At 41.6% G+C, this 20657-nt stretch overlaps 1 long non-coding RNA gene across 2 annotated transcripts; it reads left to right on the forward strand.

The window, feature by feature from the left end:
- The first annotated feature begins 1827 nt into the window (after positions 1 to 1827).
- On the forward strand, positions 1828 to 20256 carry LOC119394341 (uncharacterized). Of its 2 annotated transcripts, none has more exons than XR_005184112.2 (5): positions 1828 to 1923; positions 7571 to 7703; positions 9535 to 9656; positions 13025 to 13238; positions 20006 to 20256. It is a non-coding gene; the product is annotated as an uncharacterized LOC119394341 (long non-coding RNA). The 2 variants fall into 2 exon arrangements; XR_005184110.2 differs by lacking the exon at positions 1828 to 1923 and adding an exon at positions 5794 to 6376.
- Positions 20257 to 20657: the final 401 nt, after the last annotated feature.

Raw genomic sequence — 20657 nt, forward strand, 5'->3', positions numbered from 1 at the left:
CATCGGACGCGTTATTCGAAGGTCGCAGGTTCGGTCCCTGCCGGCGGCAGGTTATCTTTTCGTCCACTTTACTTTCTTCACATTTGTATTCTAAATACTACACATAACACCCCCTATGCTTTCCTTGGCGTTGTTGTCTGTTGGTTCTCATTATTATTTTGTCTAACAAAGAAAACGAGCCCTTAAGAATCATCTTCTTTCCTTCATGAGGAGACAATAGTTACACAAACAGAACTGTTTGTTCCGCTTTGTATCACTGGTCGGTACAATGTTACTCGGTGTCGACTGTGTGCTTATCGTGGCCAGTGCGGTCGTCACAATCTACCTGCATACGTCGCACTCTTGTGACCGAATCACGGTGACCACAAAATGTACCTTTAGAATTCGAAATTATTCCTTCAAAGCTAGGCTGTTTAACTTTCAGAAATACAAAGCTACATTGTATACCCGCTGATATTCTGAACTACATTGGCGTTATTGTCTGTTACTTCTCATTATATTGTGTCTAACAAAGAAAATGAGCCCTTAAGAGTCATCTTCTTTCCTTCATTGCCAAAAAAGAATTGTTAGCATAAAAAAAAAACGTAAAGAACGAAGAAAGGGCAACATGAAAGAACCAACATTTTTTTACTACTCTGTCGCTGATTAAAAATCAAAGAAGCCAGTACTTCGAACTTCTAATTTAAAAAGTTGACAATTACACAAGATACTTAAAATATTCTTCTTTTGGGGCTTCTGCTTTGGACTACAGCAGTAGGAACGTGTGCATGGCCATATGTGCGAATGCCTGGGTGGCACAAGGGGAATACTTTGGTAATTATTAAATTGCTTAGAATCAATTGTCCGGTATTTCGCAAAACCACCAGTGTTTTAATCACGTATTACAACATATTTGTTGTTGCTAAACTGTTTATTTTTGCTTTATTTATTTATTCATTTATTTATTTTTACTTTGACCAAAATTGCGTGAATAGGTGTCTAAAAATGGGAATATTTGTTCCTTTCCATCTTGCTTTCTTTTTAATTTTCCTATTTACATTAACCGCCGGCTTCTCGGCCAATCTCCCGTAGTGAGTAGCCGCCATTAACCGAGGAGCAAGCAAGCAAATAAGCAGTGGACAGTCGGTGGCTGCCAAGGATGCTTGCATAATATGTAGAAACGAAGACGTGTCTAGAAAGTACTTTGACGCGGCGAGCAGCAACAAAGTAGGCGAGGTCGACTTGACTGCGAATCACACCTGCACCGTGCTGCGAATACAGTCCGCTTTTATAGCTTTAATATTTTAGCTACACTCAAAGAAATTTCCGTATTTAGGAACCAAGAAAGCGGATACAGTATCCAGGTAAAACAATGACTCCAATCCTTCGCAAATATGATGGACATAGCACACTTAAAACAATAATTTTTCGCTGAATTCTGCAAAACACAGGCGTCTCCTCCTTCACGACGAAAATCGGCAGCAAGTAGTGACTTGCAATACGGAATGACTCCAATACTTCGCGAATATCATGGACACAGCACACGTAAAACAATATTTTTTCGCTGAATAGTGCAAAACACAAGCGTCTCCTCCTTCATGACAAAAATCGGCCGCAAGTATCTATTATAATACGGATGACTTCCAGGAATTCATACCAACATGGTCGTCGCCTACCATCGCTGCGACTACGCGTTTTGCAGCTCTGATATTGCACGAAACTGTATTTGATCCCAAACGGCAGTTCAGGAGGCCATCGCGGAAAGAAATCCATTCGACATATCAACCGAGGGGGCGCACCTGGGCGCACTGCGATTGTCACTCGCTGATTCATTCGTCCACGGCCGCTACCCCCTCAACGGCTAACCCTAACGCCGTACGCACGAAGCGAGACGACGGGACCCTGCGGAGCTGCTTTTTTTTTCATACGCTCTACGTCTTCGAGGTGAGTGGTTGACTTCCCATCTATTCGCCTTTGTGGTTGTAGCTCGTGCCGCTAAAATCGATCTGTTGTCATATGCTCACGCTCAGCAATATCCGAGGCGAGGCCGCCTCGAGTAGAGGCGGGGAAATGTACGGGTTACGCCGACGTTTTCGTTAAACTTTGATCCCCGCACTGCGCAGATATAATTAGTATGATTCTTACCCTTGCGGATTGTACTGTGCATGTTTTTTGAGGCGGAGTTCAAAGTGAGCGCACAAAATGCAGCATTTACGGAAATCGCGGAATGATCGTGTAGGTCGTGTTTACAGCTCGAGCTTGTGGTTTTCGTTTCGCGCTGATAACTTCGCCGCAGTTGTCGCATTACGCTTTATTCTGCACCTGCGCAAGGAATTAAGGACAAGAATATTGCGATTGCCAGCAGTGTTCGGGCTTGTCAGTCCCGGAGCGCAGCCGTATCATGTGTGTGTCTCCCTTAGTGCTGGCGCCGTTAGGTGAGCCTCTGTTTACGCTGCCGGTATGCCGCTGCGCCGAAAGACGAGACGATCTACCGTGAAATCGTGGCGCGCTGCAGCCTTCACGCGTGCGATCACCGTCGGGCGAAAGTGCATCTTCTCCGCGGTGTCTGATAAAAGGCACGAGCAGCCCGAGAAGGGAACTGTAAACTCAATGGGAACTCAAGCAGCATGTAATTTTTTGCGGAAAGCTATTTAGAAACCACGGCTCGTGAAACGCGTTGTCAGAAAATCTGCGTTTCCTAAATTAGGTTAGGACAAAATTTCCCCTGTAGAACGATGGTAGGATATTTACTTAAATTAAGTTTTACAAACTTTTACGCTTTAGTGGTTTTTTTTTTTATACTGCCTTTAATATGGGCAATATGGTCTATATTGGTGATTTTTTAATACAAAGATAACATTCAGTGATATATGTTAGTTTGTATTAACTCATTGTCAGGAAGTTTTACTGTAGGTAAAAAATAATTTGAGATGTATATAGTGTGAAATAATGCGTACAGCTGGTGACAAATTTGCAAAAAAAGTTTGTTTTTGCACATGTTTGGTCGTAAATTTAGCATTGAGGTCGCCCTAGTAAAAATATGGTAAATAACACATTTACTAGTGAGCTTCATTGGCTACTGATTGAGAAAGCTTTATAAAATAATTTTTTGTTTTAAGCGAGAAAAATATTTTTGGAGTTGTGTTCTGCCAGTCTGTGTGCTTGCGCGCGTTTATACCTCGTAGCAATGCGTCCTAGCGGAAAGTACAAGCAGCACGGACATGCGGAAGATTTAGACACGATAAGCAGCTTTGTCCGTGCTTATTTCAATGATCTACTAGTGTGTCTTAGCCTGAGCCAACGAGAAAGTCGAACCATACTAGAGTGCATGTGGTCGCCACATGCAGCTCTCCACTGACGGCCCCATTAGTGTGCTTTTACAGCACCGGGACGTAATACCGATGTGTGGAACACCCCCTTACCTATGTGCTAAGATTTAGAAGTGGGAAGGACACTACGATTAGGAAAAAGATCTTATAAAGATAAAACACGATAAGATGCAGTCATGAACCAACACATTCATATTTAAGTGACCATGTTTTACCATTGACCATGTGTTGGTTCATAACTGCAACTTATTCACCATGCAACATATCCTTTTTTTTATTTTGATAGATCCTTTTCTTAATCATAGTGTTCTTCCCGCTTCTCAATCCTAGCGTATAGGTAATGTGCTGCTGCGCAGGCACACTATGCGAGCAGTCAGCGGACAGCTGCACGTGGTTAAACGCACTCTAAGTAGGGGCTGGATTTCTTGTTTACTCGGGCTAACACTCAATAGTAAACCATTTAAATAGGCACGTACAAAGCTGCTTATGTTGTCAAAATGTTCCTCGTGTCCGCGCAGCTTGTACATGCCGCTGGGATGCATTGCTACGAGGTATAAACACACGCAAGCACAGAAACTGGCAGAACACTTCAAAAATATTTTTCTTGCTTAAAACAAAAAATTATTTTATGAAGGTTACTAGTAAATGCGTTGTTTACCATATTTTTTACTAGGACCACCTCAATGCTAAGTTTACGACTAAACATGTGCAAAAGCAAACTTTTTTGCAACTTTGTCGCCAGCTGTACACATCATTTCACACTATATACATCTCACATTACTTTTTACCTGCAGTAAAACTTCCTGATAATGAGTTAATACAGACTCTCTGCTCCATATTTCCGCATCCACAAGTGTACTGAATATCAAGTTTTACGAAGTTTAGGTGCCTGTGTAAGCTTGACTCGTGATGTCACTGTATGTCATGTACTTGAGGAATGAACAAAAGAAGGGACTAAAGGGCTCCTTCTTCTTTGTTAGACAACCTTAATGACAACTAACAGACAGTAAAGCCAAGAAAAGTATTGGGGACGTTATTTGTATGCCACCAGCAGGGACCGAATATGGAAGCTTCGAATAATGCATCCGATGTGCTACCGATTGAGTTACGGCAACGGTCTTTCTCCTGGCCATTTTATCGAGTGTATCTGTGATATCGGTCGATGCTGGCAGCACGTTGTCTCTTTGTCCACTTTAATTTTTTTAATTACTGCAAATAACATCCCCTATAGCTTCCTTGGCTTGATTGTCTGTTGGTTCTCATTAATGTACTTGAGGAAGACTTTTCGTTTCATGTAAAATCTGATGAGGCGCCCTCATTGGAGCGTCACCATGAAAAACAGATTTCACCCAAAACGAAAAGTCTCTCAGGTACACTCGACCACAAAATAATACGGGCCACACAAGTGTGTAATGAAATTGCCGTCTACACTGTCTAGGGGCGAGCCATCCGCTGTCGAAAGCATAGCTGTGGCCACGCATTCTCCAGAGCAGCACTCTTGACAGCAGATGACTCACCACTAAACAGCGCAGATGGCAATTTTGGCACGTGCTCCCATGGTCCATATTATTTCGTGGCCGACTGTATGTGAATTATAGTGACATCACAAGTCAGACATCCACCTAAACTTAGTGCATATTCAGTTCATTTGTCAATGAATCACTCCCATTCCTTCGATGTATGAGTAACCGAAACAGGAGGCAAAAGTTCTCTATCTACCACAAACGAACACATTCACACCACCACGTGCATTTCAGTTTGAGCCATCCGGTAAGTCAAAAGCATGAGTTGTCAATAGCTTATTCAGAATAAATGAAAAGCATTGTAAGTTAGAATCTGACAGAAGCAAATGAAGTGTGATTTTCACTAAACTCAAAAAAAAAAAAAAACAGCCTGCCCACATCTCTTCCTTCATAAGACAACCTGGCAGAAAGAAATCATGTCCAAGAACAATGCTCAAAAACAAGTATCTTGTGTTAATTTATCTCTCCCATATATGTATAGGTACCAGTGCAGTCATCAGCCGAATTTTAAAGAAAGATATAAATATCCTTCTACTGACCCCCAAAATCCATGCTACAGCATATACAGTAATACCTCGTTAACCCGCACTCGCATATCTCGAAAAATCGGCTAAGTAGAAATTTTCTCGGTACCGAACGATTTCCCATAGGTGCAATGTATTTATTGCCCTTCATCTCGAAGTATTTCCGTGGCCACTTTCGGTTATCTCAAAATCTCGAGTGAGAGTGGAACAAAAATTTTGTCGCTGAACCGTTTCACAAAATGCTAGCGGCAAAATGTCTACGTTTCACAAGGTTCGCGCGAGGCTGCCGCGCTTTCGACGAAGTGGACACTGTTCCCGAAAGTGAAGTCGGAACCTAGCGGCATAACGACTTTGTCAAGCACCCCTGTGTCACGTCATGTGACGCCATAGACGTGCACAGAGGCAGGCCCTGCAAAATAGCATGGGTCGCACACGTCGTTTTGTTTACCGTCAGTGCGATTTCAGCATTTTATTTACGCAAGACACGTCGCTCGCATTTTCTCGTCGGTCGTGCGATGTGGTGAGGATAACGCCGCCCAAAGCAAAGCAAGTCACTGATGCTGCAAAGAAAGGTAGCACTGATCAAAGAAGCGGATTCGAGGCTTGAAGTTCCGGACGTCAAAACGGCGCTGATTGTGTGGTTGCAAACGTTGGGTTGCACCGTGCGAGAGGAGCCCCTTCGAGTCACAACATTGACAGAGAAGGCCGATTCTCTGGACTTAGTGGTGGGCTACACTGATCTCGCCTGCGACATCGACTGGTTTGACCATTTAAGTGAAACAACTTGGCGTCACGCACGGTGATCGCGGCAGTGTCGACGCAGTTACTCCAGGGGTGACGACATCAGCCGAGACAAGAAACGTGTTTCGCTTGATGCGAAAAGTGCAGTGGTGCGGATGATCGCCACATGCGGTGTGTTAAGCAACTCGAGAAAGCTTTGCTAGGTGCAAGTGTTACTGCGAGGCAGTGCCGAAAATACAAAGGCAGCGCCGAAAAACACAGCTGGTTGATGACAGCTCTGGTATGTCACTATTTTTCTTTAAATTCTTTACAAAGAGCCAGTTAGGCCCTTCTGTTAAGAAAGTGGTCGGTAGTGATAACGTTTTTAGATACAACTGGACTTCTCAATAGAATTTGCGCAACTTTGCTTATCTCGAAAATCTGCTTAACTCGAAATTTTTTCTGGTTTTTACTACTTCGAGTTAACGAGGTATTACTGTAGAAGTAAAGGGGTCATCTACCAAACCAGTTGTTCAGACTGTCAAGCAGCATACAGTGGGGAAAATAGAAAAAAAAAACAGCAAGAGCATCATCACAACAATGATGTCAAAACCTACACTTAACGCGACGCCTTAGCCAAACATTCAGAGTAGGCAAGCCACAAAATTGGTTCCTGAGAAACTGAAACTAGCGACCGAGACGTACCAGCAAAATCAACTACTCTTTAAATCTTGGTCATTCAAAATTTCTAGAACAGTTCGAACCGCTCAAAATGAAACCTGCCCACCATTTATATGCCTGCTCTTCACATACGCAAGATAGTGAGGCCAGTAATGTGTACTGTCAGCCCTCTCTGACATCCTAGTCACACGAAGAAAAAAAAAAGAAAAGAAAAGCTTTATAAAGAAAAACGGCATGCAAACACGGACACAAGAAAGAAGTCAGGACACCACAAACATGTTCTTTCTTGTGTCCGTGTTTGCACACCCCGTCCTTTTAAAATGAATACTTACCAACTAGCTCAGCTCTCTGTTATTCTAAGTTTTATAAAGAAGTTGCGTTCTTTCTCTTCATTCTATTTGAAGTTTAAAAGGCGCGACCTACCATCTTCGTTCTCACTCCCTCTTCGAAAGGATCACAGTTGATACCTAAAAATCCGGATTTAAATGAACCAACTTTTTTTTTTCAGTTAGAGACATTTCACTTTTAATCATTTCTGAGTGCACCATGCTTTGCAGTGGAAAGCATCATCTGCATTAGGAAATGAGTTTGCTTGCAAAGGGTTCTGTTGCAGTTCAGTATCAGAATTGCTAAGCACCGTTCAAAGGCCGACACTGTTTTGGTCTTTAGAACTGTGGTGTATCTCTTTAGAGCTGTTATTTACCTCTAAACTGATAAACCAACCAGCCAAACTGCCTTTAGAAGCAGTTTGGTTGGTTTATGAGCGCAAATATATTTTGGGTGCCGAATGGTAAAGTTCCTTTCATCATTGCAGAAACAGCAGTCCTGCCTCTCTTCAATATCTGAAGAGCACATTATGCCATCAAGACAATGCTCACAGCTGAAACAACACCACACGTTAACAGCAAGCGGAAGAGTAAAGTATCTGCAGTTCAAGCAGTGCAAAGGTAACAACTCGACGTGGGTAATCTATTGCTTGCCTGTATTTCCCAACCAAAACATTTGTATGCATTTTAGGGCTTTTACGTTGTTACGCAACATTGTTGCATAACTAGTGCAGCCGATAAGCAGCTAACAGCTGCGCCAAATTGTGCTGAGAGTGGTTTTTCCTGCTTTTCCTCTACCAAACAGCATTTTAGACAAAAAAATGCTCCAAGCTTACACCATAGAGGCACAAAAGCTGGCCAACTCGTAAAATTTAATTGAAGACCTAAAGCATGCCATCATTGTCCTGGTGATAAACTTGAGGGGTCATAGTCGTGAACATGGCCGGTGCAATCCATAGCACCTGCAGGTTTAATTTTGTTGCGTTTCTCTCTGGCTGGAGTTTTAGTGTTCTGATGCTGCGCAGCTATTTTTCTGGTGCTACTGTGATGGCGAGCCTGATAAAGAGGCTTTTCAGGTGAAAAAGCAGCTTCGGTTAATGTTTCGTTGCAAATTGTTTAGCATAGTGGATGACAGTGCAACATCATTGTACCCAACCCCTTGCTTCAAGAAGCAAAAAAAAAAGAAAAGGAAGCCTAACCACTGCTGCCTATGGTTGCAATTTAAGGAGCTTTCATACAACACAATGCATAGTTGTCAAGAATAAACTTTGCACTGTAACTATGGCTCAGTTGTGCACATACTGAGGCATGGTCTGCATTCATAGTTACTCTTAAATCTTTTTTGTTTTTATGTTTGCTTGCTTGAGGCATGCCTGATGTGTAAGCATGCTGCAAGTACAAATTCTAAAAATGGCTTTCCACCATGATATACACATGGAGAAGAGCACGCTATTAAAATTAAATGAAAATAGCCTGGTCATTTAATTTCGAATCCAATGTTGATACAAATATAGCCTGACCTGCCACATATGGTATGTTGACTATTTTAGTTCATATTGAAACCGTATGGTAAGTCTACATCTCACATTGCCTCTGAAGTGGTTTTTGTTGCGTCAGATCAGCTTCTTTAATACATGAGTATGTGTACTGAAAGGTGACATGCCTGTTTCACCACTGCAGCAGCTCTAAGATGATGATGTGTTTCAAAACGCATCGATGTTCTGAAGTGAAACCACTTGAGAATATCTTGCCTTCCACCTTTCTTACACATAATTCCATCGTCAAAGCACACTCCATGTGGTGCTTGGCTGCCTTGAATAAGTGTGCATCTATTAGCTACAATTGACTTGTTTGTTTAACATGCATTCATAGCTTTCCATATGTGTCTAGTTACCCTTTGTTCAACAAAAAGATAGAATAAAGCAGAAAAGTGGCAGGTTAACTAGCAGAACTAGTCATAGCACAAGTGTGGTTGGAAAGAGGATATGGTAACCATAACAGGGGAAGCCTGTGTGGATACTTGGTTACAAATAGCAATACATTGTGTTCTACTTGAAAAGAAAAAAAAGTTAATATTGTTGCTTTAAAATGTAAAACAATAAAAGAAAATCAGATGGCCATAGTTGCTTCTTCGTGCATTCAGGTGTGAGGATGACATGCTTTTCATAGCAGAGGCAGCTCTGCTCCCACTTTTGAAGGAAAGTGGCTACCTTTGATCATTTAATGAGTACTACCACACAGGCTGCTGTACTATGGGGCTCTGGCAGCAGTTATCCGTAGTGTGATGTCTGAAGGTGTGCACCAACTTCGAGTTTCCACTAACTCTCCCAAGTAACTCATTTTGTTACAGTGGCAAGATGAAATGTTTGTTTGATTAACCCCATTTCTAGACAAAGGAAATGTAAGTTGTGTAGCCATTGTTTGAGCTTATGGTGCTGTTGTTTTGCGACAGGTGTTCCTTCTAGATCGGATGGAGCTTGGAAGTATTTCAAGAGGTTGTAGCTCAGGTGCCCATGAGCCAAAGGGCCTTCATTGTTGAAAAAGATGTGTCGCCGGCAGACGCTGCTGTGCAAGGTATGCCAAAATTGCTTTTAACATGCAGTTCTTGACATAAAAAAGGTACATTGCAAAAAAAAGCAGGACAAGGAAATGCATATGCCCACACAAGAGATGTGTGGGCTCTGTATTTTGTGGTCACGCGTCTTGTTTTTTTTTTTTTTTGTTACCTCACCAAGCAAAAAAAGGCAGTCATTATTGCAGTGCTCTTTTTATGGCATCAGGCTAATTGTAGGCTATGAGTACTTCCATATTACGGTTCGGGATCTCGTGTGACAATTTTTTACCCGAGTTGGTTATGCGTAATAATGGACCTTCTCCATCTTGCTTATGTGGCCATACTACAGTTCAGTAACACATGCAGTTTGCGTGGCAGGCTTTATCATTAAAGTGTTGTGTATTCACTGAACTGCATGCAGCTTAACAGCTGAAGAAATTTAGTTGTAGTCTGGGAATCGTACCCCATCACTACCAGCCGGCTCAGTGGCCTATTGGTTTTGTCGCTTGTCTGCTGACCTGAAAGACGTGGGTTCTATTCCGCTGTGATGGTCGCAATTTGATGAAGGTTAAATGCTAGCGGTTCATGTACTGTGTGATGTCAGTGCACATTAAAGGACCCCAGCTGGTCGAAATGATCTGAACCCTTCCACTACGGCGTCTCTCATAGCTTCAGTCGCTTTGATACATTAAACCCTACAAACCATACCCATCCCCACTGCCTTTGTTGATGAACTGGTTCTACCATCTGGGCTGTCGTGCTATCTAGGCAGCAGCTGTGTGAAGATAAGTTGACGGATGATTTTAAACAATGTCAGTGATTTTGGACAAGTGATTGGCTCCAACTAATAAGCTGGTGCACACCTTTGCTCCTAATATATATCTAATATAAATTAATCAAACTAATTATCTAGTGCAGACATTGTTTGTTGAGGAGGTAAATGAGGCCAGCATGGTAGAGAGGGGCACCATCAATTGTTCAGGTTCGTGAACTTCAAAATTTTATTTAAAAAAAAACGCATTCTTTTCTCCTGTAGCAGTCATGCATTCCATTGGTGACCATTGATTGGGCCTTTATCTTCAGGTTGTCTAAAATACACAAGAGTTATGAAGCATTGAGTCAGCTAAATTAACATGGATTAGTATTAAGTATGGATTGTGGGTCACTTGGGAGTGACAAGTAGAGTGACTGCAGGATAGTTCTTAGGCAATAATCTTGGTTATTATACATAGAATGCCTGTTTGTGTCATGTTTATTAAGTATGTATATTTAATAGGTTGCTAAACCTGTGCACTGACCTTTGCTATTGTGCTCTGTCAAGAAAGCCTGTCTTTGGCATGGTCTCAATATCCTAATGTGACATAATGCCTACTATTACAAAAAGCTGTTGCATGCATTGATGTTGAGAGCTTGCAAGCAGCCACCTTGTCGTGTAGGGGTGTGCGAATATTAAAAAAAATTCGAAGAACAAATCGCATAATCATCATGCCGAATTGAATAGTGTGTATTCAAAGTACCAAATATTTTTCGAATAGTTTTCAAATAATCAGCATGGACGGGAAAACCCCGCAGTAACTATGCATTGCAACTGCCAGGGGTCATTTTTACGATTGAATTACCAAGGTACATGCAGCTTCAGCTTTTAACGGTCTATCGACACTATTGATCATCGGATAAAGGCGTTTTTGCTAAAAACTGCAGTGTCACAGAAGTGAACGTGCCGCCAACCCACTATCATCACCATGAGATTGGTCATGAGATGGTGGGGAATACGGCTGCATTCGGATTCAGAAGTGCAATTTTTGTACGTGTTTACATGACTGACAACAGACACAAGTGTTATCTTGCTGTAAACTGCTCTTGCAGATGCAGTATTCAACCATGATATTTAGCTGCCTTTGGTGCCAAGGCCCATGAAGTGAAAACCAGTTTAAGTGTTTCACTAAAAGGTTAGCTGCATAGGTGATGTTCAGTTCATTATTGCTTGATTCTTATGCCACACTTCAGTTTTAATAAAAGGCTGATGACAAAGTGGCACCTTGAATAATGTAGTGACTGCTGTATTTCATTGTATAGTTACAAAATCTCGTGAATGCTCTAGTTGCTGATGCATACGCGCTTACCTGAGTTTACATAATTGTAGTAGTTTTCGTCGGTTAAAAGTAATTGTAACGTTCTTTCGTTCGTGAATATTTCTTTAAAATAAAATGTTATGAAATTTCAGAGCTGTTTTGAAAATGGTTGCCTTACTATTCGAATAGTGTTCGATTGCGTTCTAAAATTCGCTATTCGTACATTCCTATTGTCTTGTGTTCGGCAAATTTGGCAGATTTTTAACGTGACAGTTTATTTCAGCAGAAGCATTTGCTTTCACACAACAGCTGCTTTTCTTGCACACTTTCAAGCCGACATCCAATTGTCATTAATAATTCCTAAATGTAACGTGGTTTACATGACGGGTTGCAATAGCGATCACATTTTGTGTACAAAATTGGAAAGCCCTTATTCTCTTCAGGGAGAACTCGTTATGAATCTGACAGGGCGAGTGATCTGCTCACGTTGGCTAGTGAAGTATTTCTAAAGCCCAGATGCCCTTGCTTTCATTATTCTGTTACATACTTTTAACTTAAGACACTTGTTCTAAACATACTGGATTTTTAAAAGTACTTCTGGTGTTTTCATGGGATATACTTATTATTCACATTGCAGTAGAAGGCACGAAAATAATGTTGAAAAGTGGTGCTCTTTAAACATTCGCATGGATTAAATCAAAACACAGTACAGCGAATTTCATGCTCTGTAGGAATAGATTTTATGCGAAGCAGTCAGGGAGAAGCTGCCCATGCTGCATTTTTTTACTCTTTCAGCCAAGCATTACTAGGCTGATTGACGTCTTTGTGTAAACTGAGTAGTTGTCGGCATATCGAGTGCTTACCAGGCATGTTGAGTGCACTGATGTCTAAGGAGTAGCTTATGTTACGACGCAATGTCGGCACTCACGTTTAAAGCACAGACATCAGGTTTATCAAAATGAGGTGCACGCCACCAGGGTTCAAATCCATCCCAAACTGATATTTATCGTTTCCTTTCATTGGGATTTTTTTTCTCTGGAAGCCGTTCACACCGGCAACATATTTTCTGTGCCGCGGTCTTCTTAGTGCTATCACGTTAACATTACCAAAGTGCATTCTTTCCTTTCCTAGGTTAACAAACCATGAATCATGTGGGGCACATACCCACATTCCACAGGCCGTGGTGTGCAGGTATGGCCACACATGACTAAGGGAAAGGGTTTCAGGACGTATTGGACAGGCATATCACATTATTCATGTGAATGGGCCACGACAATGAAGTTGCGATGTCGCACTCACCATTGATGTTCTTTCAGGTGCTGCTTCTATTGTTCTTGCGCCAGCTGTCACCCATCACGCGGGCACCACTACGACTGGTTTTGCCACAAGCGCCTTGGTGTCCTGATGTCGCACGGAATTGTTGTGTGACCACATCGTCAGCAAAGTATGAAGCATCATCATTTCCACCGCATCCCCCCTCGCAATTCTGGATGGTGCAGCGTTCTCCATTCAGCAAGATGGAACAGTCAGGTGAACAAGCAGCTCATAAGCACACTTATTTCTTCGATGCATGGGGCCTTGGCACTGCAGTTACAATGCCATGCTTATTGTTGACGTTCTTCCAGGTTAGTACCATAGGTCGGCAAACTCACTCATGTGTCGACTCACTCAGACTCATATTGAGACGTGAGTCTGAGTGAGTCTGTATGAGTAAATTTTGCAAGTCTGAGTGCGAATGAGTTTGGTTGAGAAAAATTATAGTGAGTCTGAGCGCGAGTGAGTCCGGTTGAGGAAAATTTTGGTGAGTTTGAGTCTGAGTGAGCCCTAAGGGCAAAATATATGAGTGAGTCTGAGTGAGCTTCACATTTTTTGCCGACCTATGGTCAGTAGGAAACACACCGGTACCATGAAGACGATGTTTCCCTTGTTGTGGTGTTGTTGCTATTGAATTGTTTGAAATGTGCTCGTGCTGCCTTTTTTTTTTTCAAATCAAACATTTGTTTTGCATAGCATGGTTACAACGTGAAGGTTATACAAAAGAGGCTCCCAAGGTCAGGAGAAAGTGCTGGTACTCTCTGTACAGGATTACTAGATACAAATTACCAAATACCTTGATGTACCTTTGACTTCTCCTACTTCTCAGTAGCGACGTTGAATCAAACCCTAAGCCTAGGACTGAGGCACAGACGGACGAATTAAACAGTTTGACTTTTTCTGTCCCACATTTGTAAACTAGCTGCAATACAGTCCTGGAATCATTGAATAAGTTCCTTAACATTCGTATTACCCTGGAAAATGACTTGGACACAACATGTTGCTGAATTAGTATCGAAAATCGCATCAGTGCCGTCTGCACAGCCATTATTAACGCCTAATTTAGAAACATCTAATGTGTAAGAAGACATCTGATGTTATTTTTTATGGTGTTCCAGATAGGGACAATGAAATTTGCATGTCTTTAGGGCAACTCGTGAGTGAATTTTGTTCCACTAGGCTTAGTGTCGTACAGTAGCCAACCATTCATTCGGACTCGTTGGGAATCACCAAAAAGTCAGACGAAAAAAAAGGATTTGCTAGAGAAAAAAAAAACACCCTTATTAGCCCAGTGGCTGGAAAAACTTGTCAATGTACGTCTGTACACACACACACACACACCACTCGCAAACAATTCAGCTTGTATTTCAGCCATTATTTGGCCATCGCTGTAGGCTGTCATTAGCGCTGCGTTAAATTCGCATTTGATTGCTATGGTGAGGGCGGCGCGTCATCATCGGAGTCACTGTCCACCTGCGCTGGTTCGAGAACCCGACGCGTCATCTCATCATTGTCCAGCTCGGTGAAAACTTCCAAGCAACTTCGGAGTGAGGTTGGCCACCTTCCACCTGACGAATAATCGCTGCTTTTTTGCACCATCAGCAGTGTCTTACAGTTGCCACGTTTATTCATTAGTCCTGACCACGCAGATGAACGAGTGGCGTCAGAGCCATCCCAGCAGATCAGGCCTCACACGCCAAGCAACAAATGAGAGAGTGAGACACAGATGAGGCCTAGCCGCAGAAACAACAGGAAACGCAAACCCTCGAATGCCAAAAGGGAACGATGTTGGGCTAGTTGGTGTTGCAGTGCTCGTGCCGTCATTCTCTCTTTGTCCGTCTTGTGAGTGCTGTCATTCGCTTCAGACATCAAATTGATCAAATCATGAAACGCCACACCACAGCTGTGGCCACACACACCGAGCCAGTGCCAACCGAGCTGACTCCGAGCGTGGCTTGGCGTGCGGTTTGGCCGTTGTAGCCATTCAATGAATACTTGACTGGCTAAAACCAAAAGGCAACCATTACACATAGCCAACAAACAGAGCCTTCGACATCGGCAAATGCAATTTCTGCGTGGATTTTGACGCTGGTACGACCTCCAGCCGTAGCCAATGCAAACCTCGAGTGCTGGCAGCATAGTAAAAGTACTGTAAACATTGCTGACATCTTGTCATTGCGTTTGACGGCGTACCCAAACAGCCAGCAGGAGTCCGAAAAATCAAACAGCGCACAGTGGAGCATCCAAATTTTCAGTTGAGAGTCTGCATTACTCCAGTGGGACGATATGCGGTGCCGCGAAGGTGTTCGAATAAACAGCGACTATACTTTCGATTCTGAGAGCGCATTGTTTGGGCCACTTTTCAACTAGTAAGATAAGGCCTATCATTGCCAACATGTACAACGATAAATAAGTTGAATCTGTGAGAAGTAACAACTTCAAGCTCAAGAACACAAGCTTCGGCGCCTCTCATGATTATTCCGAGGCCGTCCAGACTAATACTTATGCACACAGGCACTTTTGAATGGCCGTTCATTCGATGGCCATCGAAACACCACAACTCTATTGACTCGATGGAGTTGTCGCGCTTCTACACAGCAGTTTTGAAGGGCTGTTTCTCTCAAAGATTGCATGGCGCTGTGGATATTTATTTCGTATTCATGTCTTCGACAGTTAAATAATACAAATCTGCTTAAAAGCACAGATATGTCTGTTGTTTTTGTTTAAGCATATTAATAAATTGTTTATTCTTAGTTATGAATACATATTTAATTTTTTAGGTTGTTGAGCACCAAAACTGTGGTGAACGATACACGGCAAGACGACATGATGAAGACAAGCACGTTGCTGTTGAAAATATGTGCAGTTCGCACATTTAAAGTGGTGAATATACTTGATTAAATAACGCTCACACGTACATACTGGTTAGATTTATTGTTTCTAATTGAGAGTACGAGCACACTGTGAACGAGAGGGCATGTTTGCGCTGTTTCCGCTTGCGCCGCTGAATGCTTATCGAAATTTCAATAGAGTTGTGGTGTGCTTCGCTGGCTCGATAGACTATTGACTCGACGGCCTTTGAAACATCCTGTGTAGCAGCTCATGCTTGACCATTGGAAGCTCTTTCAAATGCCCATGTGACACGGGTATAAACTCTGTCACTTAAGGCACTACACAAAATCAGTAAGGAGAGACGGTGGCTGCATTTGCCTTAGCTTTAATAAGCATTACAATAACAATGTGTGGGACAATGCCTATGTGTGCGACAATGAGGCTGGTCGCATTGTTTGTCTCTCTCAACACTCCACGGAAGATGGACGTTCTTCTATTCTGATCTCAGGTCAGACCTCAGTTTCACATCACTCAAAATCCTCAATCACTAAAACCGATAAATCCCTTTTTTCTTGTACACTGACATCAGACGTGCCATGTCAAAGAGTACCAAAATATTTTGCTAATTGACTCATGTTGCACATCATTAATAGCATGGCTCACTGATGTTGTTCTGAAGAACTTGGTGTTTGTCAGCAAAACACATTACAATACATTTCGATGGGATAGATCAAATTGCAGAGGAGGAGGTGGCGCAATCTTGGTGATAAATGATGGCTTGTTGTCGATGCCGTTAATTATTAGTTCATTTCTTTAATGTGTGTGTTTCTTTAAAATTCTGTTCAATTGATGCAATTATTGGTGTTATCTACAGTCCTCCTAATATGAATTATTTTTTTTTAGAATTTCATCGACTTCTGTGTGAAATATGTACACATTTCCCTAACTCTACTGTGTTCATATTCTGTCATATTCAGAGATTTTACTTTCCCTAATATATACTGGTTTGCGCAATCCTTCACAGCAAGTGAGAGCGAAGCTCATATGTTTCTTTAGTCGTGTCTTGATTTTTTACTATCGCAACGTATTACTAATCTCACATGTCACACATCAAGCACCGCCAACATTATTGACCTTGTAGTAACAAATAATCCTGATGTTTGTTCAGACATAATTAATTTAGAAGGCATTTCGGATCATGACGTAATAACAGGATGCATTATCGGTTCATTTAACAAAAAAGGAAACTGCTGCTAAACAAATCAGGTGTTGCAGCAGAGCTGGCATAATTAACTGAATTGGATTGTTTCTCTGCTAAGTTTATTATACGTTAAACCCCAGATATTATTATTATTATTATTAAGTTCATTATTCTTTGCACACTGTCGAGCAGAATTGGAATTTGTTTTAAAATAATCTCTCTAAACTTAGCCATGAATTCATGCCTCTCATATCCAATAGATGTAGCAGCAGCACACCATGGTTTAATCAGAAGTTGCGGCGGATGAATACCTAGAAAAAGTGATATTACCAGCAGACAGTAAAAAGCAGTCTTTTAAACGAGTGGGAAAAGTATAAATGTGGCAAAGAGTCTCTCCTAAAGTACACTCAGCATCACTTTTTTAGTTGTGACATGTCATCTCTGTCAACCAACAACCCTCGTAAATTCTGGCACATTGTAAACCTTAGCTTTCATCTTGCCATCTTGCTTAGAGATAATAGCAGTGTCATCACTGATGTATGTGATTGTGCTCAGATTTTAATGACTTCTAATTAGTTTTTAGCAATCAAGATATAAGCTTATTTCTTGAATTAAATACATTTCATGACATTTGCACCCCTGAAATAGTTCCTGATGAAGCGGATTTTAGCTTTGCTAAACAACTTTAAAATTACTAGTACTTTGCATCACCTCGGCTTTAACAATAATTTGCTTAAAAGTACATCACAAAGCATTTGTTCTGTCTTGTCCTGTGTTTTCGCAATCATTATCAAATGGGCTAATTCCTTATGACTGGCATTTAGTCAGGGTAATGCGTATATTCAAGTCAGGTGAAAATTCCTCCCCACTTAACTATCGAGCCATTTCACTAACAAGCACATTTTGCAAACTTCTCAAGAATGTCGGTCACAGCGAAGTAATTAACTACGTCGAAGATCATAACATTATTTTCAAATAACAGCACAGCTTTTGTAAGGGTTTTTCATGTGACACTCAACCTGCTGGCCTTCTTAACCACTTACATTTGTTGCTTGAGGTGGGCGCCCAGGCTGACGCAGTATTTCCAGATTTTTCTAAGGCTCTTGATCAGGTTCTTCACCATCGACTTTACTAACACAGCTTAACATTCATCCTAATGTGCTCACCTAGATTAAAGACTTTCTTTCTTTCAGAACTTTGTTCACCTCTGTTATAATTCTAACTCTCATTCTGCTTATATAACATGTGGTGTATCCCAAGGAAGTGTGCTCAGTCCTCTGCTTTTTCTAATCTGCATTAATGATGTGCCTGCCTGTGTAAAATCTAGTGTTCAACACTTCGCTGATGACTGTGTTATTTACCGTAACATTACCAATCACACTGGCCTGCAATCCCTACAAACTGACCTTAAACAGTTCTGACTGGAAACAAAACATGTGTCTTTCACTGGTCATGCAGCTCGCATTCCAACCGCTTACATCCTCAATAGCAATACTGCAGAACTAACAACATGCAGAAGGCTCTCGATAATTCAAACTCGCGGGGACCCCCCAATTTTGTTTGAATTACCAGAAGTTCAAAAAGCAAGTGTTTACAGCTTGAGAACAGTCAGTCGACAGGCATTTGTGAACAAGTAAATACAAGTGCGCCACGTGTGGGGGGTGGGGGGGGGGAGCCACTTGAGTGAGAGTTCATTACATCATTACAAAGTGGTGTTGAGATGCAAAAAAAAGAGCATGTTGGATTGTCGCTGTGGTGCTTCCATGGGATTGCCATTCAGACATAACGGGGGAAAAAACGGTGCAAAATTATGACAGGACACAAGACGAAGAAGGCACAACAGTGCTGGCTTACAACTGATCTTATTTTTTGACATGTGGGCAGATATATACCATGACAGTCAAAAAATAGGAAATTTTCAAAATAAAGTAACATGGTTGGTGCCCCTATCTCTCGTCAACATGCATCACCGCTGAGCACCACACGTGCTGTACATATCACCGACGGTTAAAAAAATCTATTTTTTTTTTGTGAAAGCGTCAGAGATGGCATGCTGACACAGTTAGTTTCTATACGTTCTGTTTCTGCAGCTTCAATTATTTCTCTGGTTGTATGGTCTTTGTTTTTTTGCTATAGCTTTGTTTGTGAAAAGATTGGTTTGCAGCCACAATCCCTGCAGTGGAGGCCTAGGTGGCCAGTAATCGCACTGTTTACGTTGTAGTTATGCTCTCTTAGTCATTCATTAAGGCATCTTCCTGTTTGCCCTATATATTTTCCTAAACAGGACAGTGGGATTGAATACACGACCAAACCAAACCAAGGTGAATAGACATTACAAAGTAAACGAAACAGGAAGGCAGCAGCCTCAGTTGTGTTCCATAAAGCACGTAAACCTATTTGTAAACTGTATTGAAGGCTTCATCTATTCAATCCCACTCTTGTGTGGACGAAAATATATAGGGCAGAGAGGAAGACGCCTTAACGAGCAACTAAGAAAGTGACAAGGGCGTAAGATTCAAATCATAACATGTATGTCATGTACGGTTTGATTCACATGCCACAGTCTTGGGACGCTTGCAGTCGTTTCGTTAAATAGATATGTACCAAAATTATTATGGCGTGGAATGACTCTATGACGAACAATAATTACAGGGGGAACATGAATGCCTTGATTTGCCTCGAAAACAAAGAATGCGGTCTATGCAGCTCCTTGCTGACTGCTTTGCATTACATCGGTTCGCACAATGTGTGGAATCTGCCAAATTTTCGTGTGAAGTTCTACACTTTAGCTGCAGATTGAGGTTTCATGTATTATCTTTCATACATTTGCACTACGTAATGGCAGCGTAATGTACTCATAAAACTGCTAAATGAGCTCGCACTATTTTGCTGTTGTACTTGCCTGGTGTGATTGTACTAACACGATCTCTTTTTCTCTTTTCTTTTTCAGTGAACAAACCTGCACAATACTGTTGCATGGTGGAAATCATACAGGTACCATGGGTGTTAAGAAGTTTTGATATTCCTTCCATGGGGGGGGGGGGGTTATAAATTCCAGATGTAAAGATAATTAAATGAAATAAAGCTTCTCTGACAATTTTTATTTACACAATATGTCGAACGCCTGTGATGTATTTTGTTTTATATTTCTAGGACAATAAAGTTTGATTTCAGTGAAGATAAAACTTGACCTTGTCGGTTTTTAGGCAAGCGAATTCACTTCATATATTCTTCGCGCTTGTTTTTTACATGTACAGGGGTGGTCAAAAGTTCCCAGGCCATGCTGCCATAGGATTACGTGGGATAGCGGCCTGCGAAATTTTGACTACCCCCGTATCTGCCATAGATACATTTGTTTTTTACGTATGCCTAATGTTGAACTTACAGAAAACACATTAGTTTTTTACGTCCATTTAGTACTGGCATTACGAATAATGTGTGAGAAATGGTCCACGTAACAGAAAACACATTAGTTTTTTACGTCCATTTAGTATTGGCATTACGAATAATGTGTGAGAAATGGTCCACGTAATAGCTCTCGTTTCGGAGCAGCTGTTGCTTCATTTCTTCATTGCGGAGCGCTTCATAATAACATGAACGGG

The sequence above is a fragment of the Rhipicephalus sanguineus genome, chromosome 1 (assembly GCF_013339695.2).
Source record: "Rhipicephalus sanguineus isolate Rsan-2018 chromosome 1, BIME_Rsan_1.4, whole genome shotgun sequence".
Taxonomy (NCBI): domain Eukaryota; kingdom Metazoa; phylum Arthropoda; class Arachnida; order Ixodida; family Ixodidae; genus Rhipicephalus; species Rhipicephalus sanguineus.